At 40.2% G+C, this 10,809-nt stretch overlaps 1 long non-coding RNA gene across 1 annotated transcript; it reads left to right on the top strand.

The window, feature by feature from the left end:
- The first annotated feature begins 13 nt into the window (after positions 1 to 13).
- Positions 14 to 1,398, top strand: LOC122772193. Its single transcript, XR_006360754.1, has 2 exons — positions 14 to 730; positions 1,036 to 1,398. It is a non-coding gene; the product is annotated as an uncharacterized LOC122772193 (long non-coding RNA).
- Positions 1,399 to 10,809: the final 9,411 nt, after the last annotated feature.

The raw sequence follows: 10,809 nt of genomic DNA, 5'->3' as shown, positions 1-10,809 counted from the left end.
GGGGGCAGGACAAGCCTGAGGATTGAAGTCTGAGGATTTACCCCAGTGTCAGACCAAGCCCTGCATGAACATTTATCCTGTGATTAGTGTCCTTGTGAAAAGTGTTCAGAGGATTAGAAGAATCATTGCAGAGCTCCTCCTGCATGCATAATATACAAAAGCTAATATTTGGATTGAAGCAGCATGTTCAGTGTCCAACCACTGTGCTTTTGTGCAGGAGGAGTGGCTCACTATTAGTCTCACTGTGCCAGTTTTCCTCCTAATTGTACACTCGGTGCCACATGAACAGAATGAATATCCACACCCCCAGAAAATGTGTCCTTAAATGTTTGAGTTAACGCTGCAGACAAATGTGAGACAAATGAGCTAGTTAGATGTGTTTACCTCTTCTTTTTCCAAATGTTTCAGCCTCAATTTAAAATATGGAAGCTCCAGGACCGAGAAACCTGTGAAGACATGGTCGGTTTATTTTTTCTGACCAAAAAACGTCCTTTGTTAGGATGAGAAAACTGAATTTGAAGTTATGAAGATTTTAGTTATTTTGTGTTATCATGTCCACTTGTTTAGTGTTTTTAATACAGTAAGTGTTCATTGTTTTGCTTGCACTGTTTTTTTTGTTTTTGTTTTCAGTTCACAAATCAACAGAATCCTGTTTAAATGAGAGAAGCCACTGTGGAAAAATCCTCTGCCGAGGCCACCACAGTGTCAATAAACTGCCCTACTTCACAAGGTTTGTTACCACCAAAATCTAATAATTTCTTCCTTGTTGGGCCATCACTGACATCCTCTAAGAATTTCAATCTAAATCAGTACTTTAATTTATGCTGCTCTCAGACAAACAAACAATCTGAAGGCTCAAAACATAACTGTGTTGGTGGAGGTAATTGGGGAGACTCACTTGACTTCCTAGAACACAGAACAGTCTGGAGCTTCTCTGCCTTGCACAGTTGTTTCAGCAAATTGGCACACATTTTACTGGCTGATGATTGACAGATGTTTGATTCAAAGAAGAAAGATACTGTGTATTCTTTGAAGCACATTCCAGGTTTTATGAAGAGGACAGGACGGGGGAGAAAAGTTTGACGAGAACGAAGATAGACTGAATCCAGCTTTTCAGTCATGCCTGCTGCCATCAGATAAAGATGTGATTCTGAAATGTCTCATCACAGCACCAAACCAAACATGAAGTCATGGACATCTACACTTGTATGAACTTATTGTTTGACCTGCTTTACCATTTTCCATGATCTGTTAATGAAAGAGTCAAGCTCTTGATCTGATCCATGCCTCACTGAGACGTGAACCAAAACAAAGAGCTGAAAGACGCTGACCCGAGAACCAAACAGAGGAAGATTAATTGCTGTGGGTTTGTCTTCATAAACAACGCTTCTCATGTTACGAAGTCATTTCCCCATATGTTGACATGTATATGTTTTTTTTTGTAAATGCAGCTTCAAAGAAGTTATGATTTATACCTTTTTATAGCAGTGTGTCAGCTCACAATGTGAAATTGTGAAAAGCTACTGACAATTATCAGCACAATCTGCAGGAGTCCTCACCTTTACAGATATTTATTATGGGTTTTTGCTCGTTGTTCAGCAGTTGTACAGTTTTTTTCCTACTCTTGCTGCTGCCACATTGTTTTTTAGTTACCCAAGGCAGCTGTTTTCAATACGTTCAAAGTTGAGAAATTCACAGTTTCTGTCAGCTCCTCCGCATCAGCAGACAAGTACAGTGCATATAGTGGAGCACAGAGCTGTAGAAGAGACACATAGGAGCGGAGACAAAGACCAAACGTAGAGTTAAAAATAATTAATATTGTGGTATATAATATATAATATAATATTCGGTGCCATATCACCCTAAATGGCCACCATACTTTATATTAGTGCTGTGTTCAGAACACATAAGTGGCCAAAATAATTAGTTACTGCACGTTCAGAGTGAAGTTATTTGTGGTCAACAACTTATAACATTTTCTGAATATTCTGTTGTATTAGCCCTAAAGAAATCAAACTTACATGGGTCATTTCACACAATATGGATGTTTGAACGTTTGCCACCATATGACCTTATGACCCCCAATTAAGGAATCTTCAGGTTTTGCTCAAAGTGACTTCAAATTAAGAGGCGTAAAACAGAGGAGAAAATCCCTTACATTTATATTAATATTCTATCTTTATACTTATTATACCACAATACAACCTGTGCTAAAAGCCGTTCAGGATGAGTATAACAGGTGGAAGCAAATTCTCCGAAGCACAGCAGACATGCCGGGTCTCAGAGCTTCTAAAGACTTTGTAGTGGGGGGACTTTCCATATGTTTATGGACCTCCGACAATAAAATCATCACGTTGATATGAAACAGAGAAAACACTACCCACTCACAGGAAAGAGCAGATTTTAGCATGTTTAACAGATTTACAGCAGAAACCCAGTGGATTAAACTAAGTGCACAAGGCAAATCAGAGCAAACAAGCAAAACAATCAGATTAAACTGTTTTTTTCAGAGACAATATCCAAGTCATTTAAACAACTCTTCCATGGGATGACATTACCATCTGAGAAGGTGTTATTTGCAGTTTACAGGCCATACACAAGACAATGTCTACAACATGTGGACTGAATAAGATAAACAGTCAGTAAGATTAACCACATTATGGTTAATATTAGTGATAATCTTATATGATACTCAGTAGGGTATCATAAATAAAAGTGCAATATGGTATGGGACAAAACCAACATTTTAACTCCATTAAAGGTGTCTCACTTTTGTCTCTGTCATCAGCCATAATGCTGTTCATTTCATCACTTTAATTTGAAGCTGCAGTGGTGATTTTTATATTGATGATGTCATTATTCATTTACAGTGTCACAGCAGCAATGACAGTAAACATAAAGTTAATAAATAACAAACATGCATTTTCACATCTATTAATGTACAATATAGAAAAATATCAACAATAGTACTATAAAATGTACATTATAGACATGAATTTACCAGAATATATGAACATACTATTATAATACATTGCGTCACTCGCTGTACACGACACAATAAACTTTTCTGCCTTTTCTATTCTGCCTCCGTTTGTTATTTTGTGAACAGAAATGATGCACTATTTGTTTGTTTTGTCCTTCATCTGAAAACAGGCTCTGTCGTGCAAGGCGACCGGACCCAACCGAGGGAGTGTTTGAGGGGCAAGAAACTTTTATCCCGTCTAACTGCCAAACAGTGGGATTCATTTGTGAAACCTTTCGTGGGCACTTCTTTATGTTTTCAGTCGTACTCTAACCAGTTTGCAGCCGTCTCTCATTAGTGCAATGTTGTTGCTGTTGCCTCTGCAGCTCCGTCTGTCTTGATATAGAGCAAATCTTGTGTTTGCAATATTGGAATGCCGAGCGACACAGGATTTAAACTCCACTATACTGATAGACACTTAAAAGTCAGAGACAAGACTAAGACTATAATTTGATTTTCTTAATGTCATGTTAGTCATGTTAGTCCGATTAAAATAACTTATAGAGTGATACGGAGTGAGATGTACGCTACCAATTAATAGATTTTCTCCTTGTGTGACTAATTTGATAATGGTTAAAAGTTTTATTTATCCTGATTCACTTGTGTTCTGTTTGTTCCTTTAAAGGAGAGAATCAAGTGCCACTGCCTTTTTTATGAGATTGATCCGTTTATTTAATTATTTGTCCCACTAGTAGCTGCCCCCTTTACGAGGGCTTTTTCAGTTATGCCATCACGCTACCTAATGGTCTTGATTAAAAGCGAGGGCGGGGGACCCTCAGAGCTCTGTGTCCGAAGGCTGAGGAGGGGAAGGGCAGAATGTTCCAGCCTCAGCCAGACTGCTGCAGCCCCAGAGAGGCCTTGGGATCCATCTGCTTCATTCCAGCTGTGGAGCTGCATGCACTTTGAAAGTTCATGGATTAAAAAGAGATCGCCTACACCAAACGGTCCTAACAAATGGCAGATGTTGTGAAATTCATTATCCGCTGTCACAACAGACGGGCTAAAGGGACCCGAAGACTATTTCCACATGAAAGCCGCATCCCAGTAGAACCATGGGAAACCGCTTCCCACTTTGTGGACTAGAAGGAACTGGGCTATCTGGTCTCTCCTCATGTACACAACAAAACATAAACAGGCATACAAAGGCAGGCTTTGAACGGTTTATCTGTCCTGCACATGGTTTGACTTGAACCAGTACTGAAGACAAAATATGTGAGTTGGTTGCTAAGGCATAGCATTCCGATCTTTTACATTCTAAATTGGCAGAACAATCCAGTTTGACCTGCTCTGAAACTTAAATAGAGTTATCTAAAATGGTTGAGTTGCTGACCTCCATCTTGCCTGGTTGAGGTTGAAACATTTGCAAAAGTACCACGTCATCGTTCAAAGACTTCTAATGGTGAGACTGCAGATTGTAACGAAATGGCGGACTCCATTTGCTCCTTCCCCAAATGATGCAGGGAACTGTATGACAGCCTTCTACCACAAAGGATGTTGTTCTTCCTCATTTGTGTAGTCAACTTCTGCTTCAAAATGCAGGAGTGGCCATAGCCTGTGTCCTTATTTGAAACACACTGTCCAGCGGTTTTGACAGTTTGTTCTTCTGCCAATTAATGTCTAACAATGCAATACATTTCAGTTTTTGAAACCGATGTTTTGTTGTGAATAAAAAGCTTATACTTATGACAAAGATGATTTTTTTTTTAATTTTAAAGCAATTATACACCTGTATATGTGAGTAGTCGCCTCCCTCCCTCCCTGCTGTGTTGCGCCACTGCGCCAGCTGATCTCACTGATTGCTGGGCGGTGCGCGTGCGCAGTTATATGTACAGGTGCGGTGATTGCGCTCTCCTTCCTTACTCACGTGGTGGCTGCAGCTGAACGGTTGTGAGGCGTGGTCCGCGCACAGGTGTCCTACCCGGCCTGTTCTCGCTCTCCTTTGAATGCGCATGGTCTGCACTTGCTGTAGCGTGGTTGGGTGGTTTCAGTCTCGTGTCCGGAAGGTAAGTCTGCGTTTTCTTGCCCTTCTGTCCGTCACTCACTGAGCTCAGCTGTTAATTGTTCCCGTGCGCTTTCTGCTGCTGTGTGGTTGAATCATAGCCTGAGTGGGATATAAGTGAACTTCATTGTAGATTGCTCATTAAATTTGATTATACCGCCTTTGTTATGTTAAAAGCTCTGGTGATGGTGCAGCTTGGTCACCACACCCTGGATTTAGCTGCTGCTTTGGTGTTCATTTTCCTGGTCCTGGTGTAGGCCTGTAGTTTTCCTCCTGGTGTTTGTTGGAGCTCAGGCCTGTTTGTGAATGTGCCTCATGTGCAAATCATTTTTAAGCCTCTGTCTTTTGGCCCTAATCCTCTTCCATACAATTTGCTGTTAATTTTGCTTTTATACATTTCTTAGTAAATTCAGATTAGGTTGTTTGGTTTCTGTTTTGTTAATTATTTGGATTATTTGTTGGTTGGTTTCCCTGTTTCATTTAAATATGAACTTATTTTGTTGAATATCACTTTTATTTGAATATTTCATTGTTTTTTGATGTCTCATGGCTGTTGATTTGTCCCTCTGTGTTGGACAGGTGCCGTGGGCCTAGACGGCAGTCTGCTTTCCTGGTGGTGGTCTTTTCGTCACGATCCCGTTTGTGGTTGGTGTTCAGTGTCACGGGTGGTTTAGTGTGTGGACCCTTTATTCCCCTGCTGCTGTAGAGTGAGTCGTCCTTGAACTTGATGGTTGTGCGTTCAATTCCTGGCTCCACTAGTCTACATGCCTCGGGCAAGACACTTAACCCCTCGTTGCTCCTGACGGCTGTAATAGCAGCGTGTGAATGGCTATGAAATATGAATGATAGAAAAATACAGTTCGTAGAATGGGTGACTGGCCAAAACTGTTGTGTAAAGCAGCTTTGATTGGTCAGGTAAGTCTAGAAAAGCGCGATTATAATTAGACCATTTAAATTGTGTACCTTGACATTGATTCCTTGTGTCTTTTAGACTCTCATCTCTGCGCAGTAGCTTTAACGAACCTGTGTGACTATATTCAATTCTAGAGTCACCCTTGATACATTTCCTGTCGTGAAATTCCCCAGGTGGCATTGTCGCAAATCTACATCTATTTATATACAGTATATACCCAGTTTGCTGTCACAAATATGACAATATTGACATGACTCATGTTGCTGTCAATAAACCCTCCTAAGTGTTAGGCAGTCAATACGCATATACTATCAAAAAGTTTGTTTGATTTATTCCAACATTCCGCTGATAAACGCCACATGAATATTTACAAGGTTGTCTGGGTTTTGTGTATTTGACGTGCGAGCTGTATCTTGCTCTGTTCAAATCCTTGGTTTTTGAACGTGTCTCACTGTAAGTTGCTGTGGGTAATTACAGCGAGCTTAAAGCCTGCGACTATTGTGGCTGCGTGACTCATCGTGAGCGTATTGAGTCAGTTTTGGCCATAGAAGTGTATCCTTTTCTCCTGAAGTTGTCAGAGCGCCGCGTGGAGATGACAGATGAAATGTTTGGGGTCATTACAACTGTCAACTCCGAATGGGTTTGAAGATGTAACCAGACATCACAAGTAAGTCAGACAGAAACATCAAAGAGGAGAAACCAATCATTCTGCCTCACTGTTTTTCTCCCGCCTGCCAGTATGTCATGGCAACATCTTTGAGCATCAATCACTCATTCCTGTCAAAGCATTACATGTAGGGTAACTCTATTTTTATCTGCAGCCAAAACACTTTGAGTATGTGTGTTTGTGTGTGGCTTTGATTATCAGTCTATTGCTGATCTAGTCCTGTGGTCCTCAAATGTCACACCCGGGTCTGTTATATGATAAGATACTTGTGACAACCATGTGATGAGGATGTCCTGCAGGTTCAAAACAGGCGACATGACTTCAGTTAGACCACCTATAAGTCGACCAGTGTATTATGACGTGATATATTGGGCTTCTTCTCACGTTTTTTTTTTTGAACTGCAAATCATGGCCACGAAGTAAACCTTTTTTCAACTAGAGCTGCAGCTAACGGATTATTTTCATAATCGATTAATCTGCCGATTATTTTCTCGATGAATCGCTTGGTCCATAAAATATAAGAAAACCTTAAAAAATGTTGATCGGTGTTTGTTAAACCTGGAAATGATGGTGTTCTCAAATGTCTTTTGTCCACAAACCAAAATGATTCACTTTTAATGATTTCTTTTTGACCCATAGCAAAGAAATTAAGCAAATACTCACATTTAAGCTTAAACAATTGGAAATCATGTTTTAATCATGAAAAAAGCTTCAAACCGATGAATCGATTATCAAAACAGTTGTCGATTAATTTAGTAATTGATTAATTGTTTCAGCTCTATTGTCAACCAATGAAATAAAAGATTCAGTCTAATTCTCTACCTTCCAGACCTTTTGTTTAAACATTGTTTGCACATTTCATCTTCCCACCAGCCCAAATCTTGCGATAGTCACACAACATCTCTGGGAGCACTTGACACCACCTAGTGGACTGAAACGTCAGTTGATGTTTTTATTGTAATCCACAAAATGTTTATTTGTAACATCAGTTAAAAGTAAATCTAGTAAAAATCGATATTTTGTCTCAAAAGTACAGTGGCCTGGAAGTGCAAATCATTATTTAAAAATGTGAAACACTTTTACGTATCCCGAAACAAATTTAACAAAATTTGAAACAAATTTCCACAACGTGAAGCATTTTTACAAATTTTCCAATGTATATTATGCAATGTAAATTTGTTACAACTTTTGTTAATTTGTTTTGGGATCTGTATGTGTTTCATGTTTTCTAAATTTGTTCTCAAAATTGTGAATTTGTCTCAAGCTTTGTAAAAGTGTTTGTAATAATGGTTTGCACTTCCAGGCCACCGTACAAAAGCGGTATAGAATCGTCATGCAAAATATCGCAATATTTCACTATCAAACACCCCCTCCATTGACCCGCAAATGTGTGCATAGTATAAGGTTTCTGACTAATTTTACTGCAATTTCTTTAACACCTAATATGGTTTTGAATAGTTAAACCAGCCATTTCCAACACACGTTTTAATACATTACTCATTTAAAAGGCTAAGAAAAGGCTAAAAACATTATGTGCTCATGTATATTTAATTTTGATTGTGTAATGTTTTTTATAGTTTGACGTCACCCTCTCTTTATTCTGTTATAATGGATGATCTTTTTCTTAAGGAGGCTAGTTTGATGTGTGACTCCACAGGGTGGTGCGTGTGCGTGTGTTATGAATGTGTGTATGCACATGTGTGTATCAGAATTCTTACATGCATCATAACATTCCAAGTGTGTGACTGTGAGCATGTGTGACAGGACAAGCAAGGTGGTTGGAAGAAGTGGGGGAAAAAGGGGGCGACTGCTGATTTCTGTTGATCTGAGCCTTTATTCTCCCCGAGCCTCTGAAGACGGCGGTCGTGGGGTGGGGAAAAATACACAGGGGAGATGTTCAAAGCCTGCGAGCTTGATGACGATCCTCCGTCAGATCCTTTGCCTTTTGAAAAGTTCATATAAACTGAAAGACAGCCGCTGAGAAATGGTCTCTGCAAACTCGATGAGAGTTTATCATCTTGGTGCAGGGAGAGGCAGCGTTTGAGGTGGTAACATGCTGCCTGTAATCGTATTCTTCTTCAGAGGTTTATCTGGGACCCCTTCCTCCCCTAAACACTGTTAAATCTGGGCCCTTATAAACAAGGTATCTCAGAACAGTCATCCCTCTGAGCCGTACACAACGCTGCCGTTTGTAACCTGCCAATACGGTTAATAAGGCCTTTTTTGGTTTTTTAAAGATGAGGCTTCATTGCCTTAAAAGTTCCTGTTGGAAGTGGGACAAGAACTTGCTTGAAAAGTGTTCTTCCCCATCTTAACTGAGAAGTTAAACTCAATTCTTACTGTGTTGTCAGGTGCTGTGTTCTCTGCCACTGACTTACAACTGTGGTATCTGGCCTTAGAGTATTTTCTTCTTCTAGATGTTCCAGAATCATCATCTTAATGCAAATATCTAATCAGTCAATCATATTGTAGCAAAATTCAATTTAGGCTTTTATATAATCAAGACCACCTTAAGTATAAACTGTATAAACATCAGAATGTGAACGAAAGGTAATAGAAATGATTTTAATGGGCTTGTCAGAGTAATTTAAAGCTGTTACACACACTCATCTCTAGGGTTTGTGGACAATGGTTTGAAAAAGAGAGAATATCCAGTGAGCAGCAGATGATAGAAAGGCAACGGTAACTCGAATAACCAGTCATTACAACTAAGGTTTGCAGAAGACCATCTCTGAACACCCGTCATGTCAAACCTTGAAGCAGATGGTTTGCTCGGGCTGGTTTTGTCTTTTTAGACCTTCCGTAGAAACATGAAACCCACACTGGACCTTTAAGTAGTTAATCCAACAGTAGTGCATTGCATCTGCCCTGTATGTGAACAGAAAGCCTGGATTTTTGATTCATTTTTAAGGTCCACATACGATTTGAAAGTTTCTCTACTGTTGAGAGAAAATTGACTTTACTTCTCTGTGATTGAAAACTTTGTGGTAAAGTAAAACCTCAAGCTGCTGGAGGTTGGTTTTTCTGCAGCATTGTTCAGATTGTGACGGACAAACTTGTCTCCTATAAGCTTGTGAACAATCAAATCCTTCCCACTGGTTTGGCATAAAAAGAACCACACGACAGTGATTTCCAGTGCTTCGGAAAAGTGGGAGGAAACCAGACATCACTGTGAGGGGATGACGGTAATTGTCTCATTTAGGGACTGATGCCCACAGGTAAAAGTAATTACGGACGACCATTATCCTCTCCTGTCTTTGTGTGTGTTTGTGTGCTGCGGAGGCCAGTCTTTCAGGCGGTTTCCGGCGGCAGATTACAAAGGTGTGGCTGACATCCAAATGTGACACATTAAAGACAAAAGTGTGGATCAACAGAGGGTGTCTCGGCTCCATTCCGCTGCTCTGCCATCAATCTGACAGATGGCATGGGCTCGTCTGAGGCCCTGGCAATGAGCAGTGCAGTAGCTTCAAAGGCCCTCTGTAATCTGTAGAAACATCACAGGCTGGGAGAAAGTGACTGTCTCCCAGACACCCGCCCTACTAAGAGTGCGAGCAAGGCGCTAATGAAAGGCAGATAAAGGGACAGACAGTTTCTTGTGAAAAAGAGAGAAAACATCAGGTAGGCTCGCCTTTTTTTTTTTTTTTGCTTTTCCGTTTCTTGTACAGAATCTACAGAAAAATTGATTCATCAGTCTTTTGTGTTCCCTGAAAAACTGCCACACACAATATATAGAGTTACTTTCAAAGCTCTCCTCCCCATAAAATGTGACTGAATTCCTGCTAAATGGTCAACGCCGAGTATGGGGTGAAGTTAGTGATGATGAAGTAAGGATGAGGACTGTGCTTCTTTGTGTTGGATTACTGCTTGGATGTGTCAGTCAGGCCTGGCGCTCGCTGTCAGCCACAGCATTAATCAGAGGGAGTTGGTTCTTTTGACACACTTTTTTCCTGCATTCATTTATCGCCCAGGAAGGAGCCCAATCCTGTCATTTGGACTAATCAATTATTTCTTTTTAGTGACATCCGAGTGCACGGCAGGTTCACGTCTCCTTCTAGGCAACACTGATGTCTGACGGCAACAATATCAAAAGCACAATACGTCCTTATACTTTCCAGGAAAGAACGTCTACCTAACGATTTAGGTGAAATGTGCGCTAGGTTTCTTACAAAAGCAACATCACTTATATCAGTCATGGATTAATAAGTCGG

This window comes from Solea senegalensis, linkage group LG7, assembly GCF_019176455.1.
Source record: "Solea senegalensis isolate Sse05_10M linkage group LG7, IFAPA_SoseM_1, whole genome shotgun sequence".
NCBI classification, from domain to species: Eukaryota; Metazoa; Chordata; class Actinopteri; order Pleuronectiformes; family Soleidae; genus Solea; species Solea senegalensis.
The sequence above is the reverse complement of the archived record's forward strand: the minus strand, read 5'-3'. Positions and strand labels throughout refer to the sequence as shown.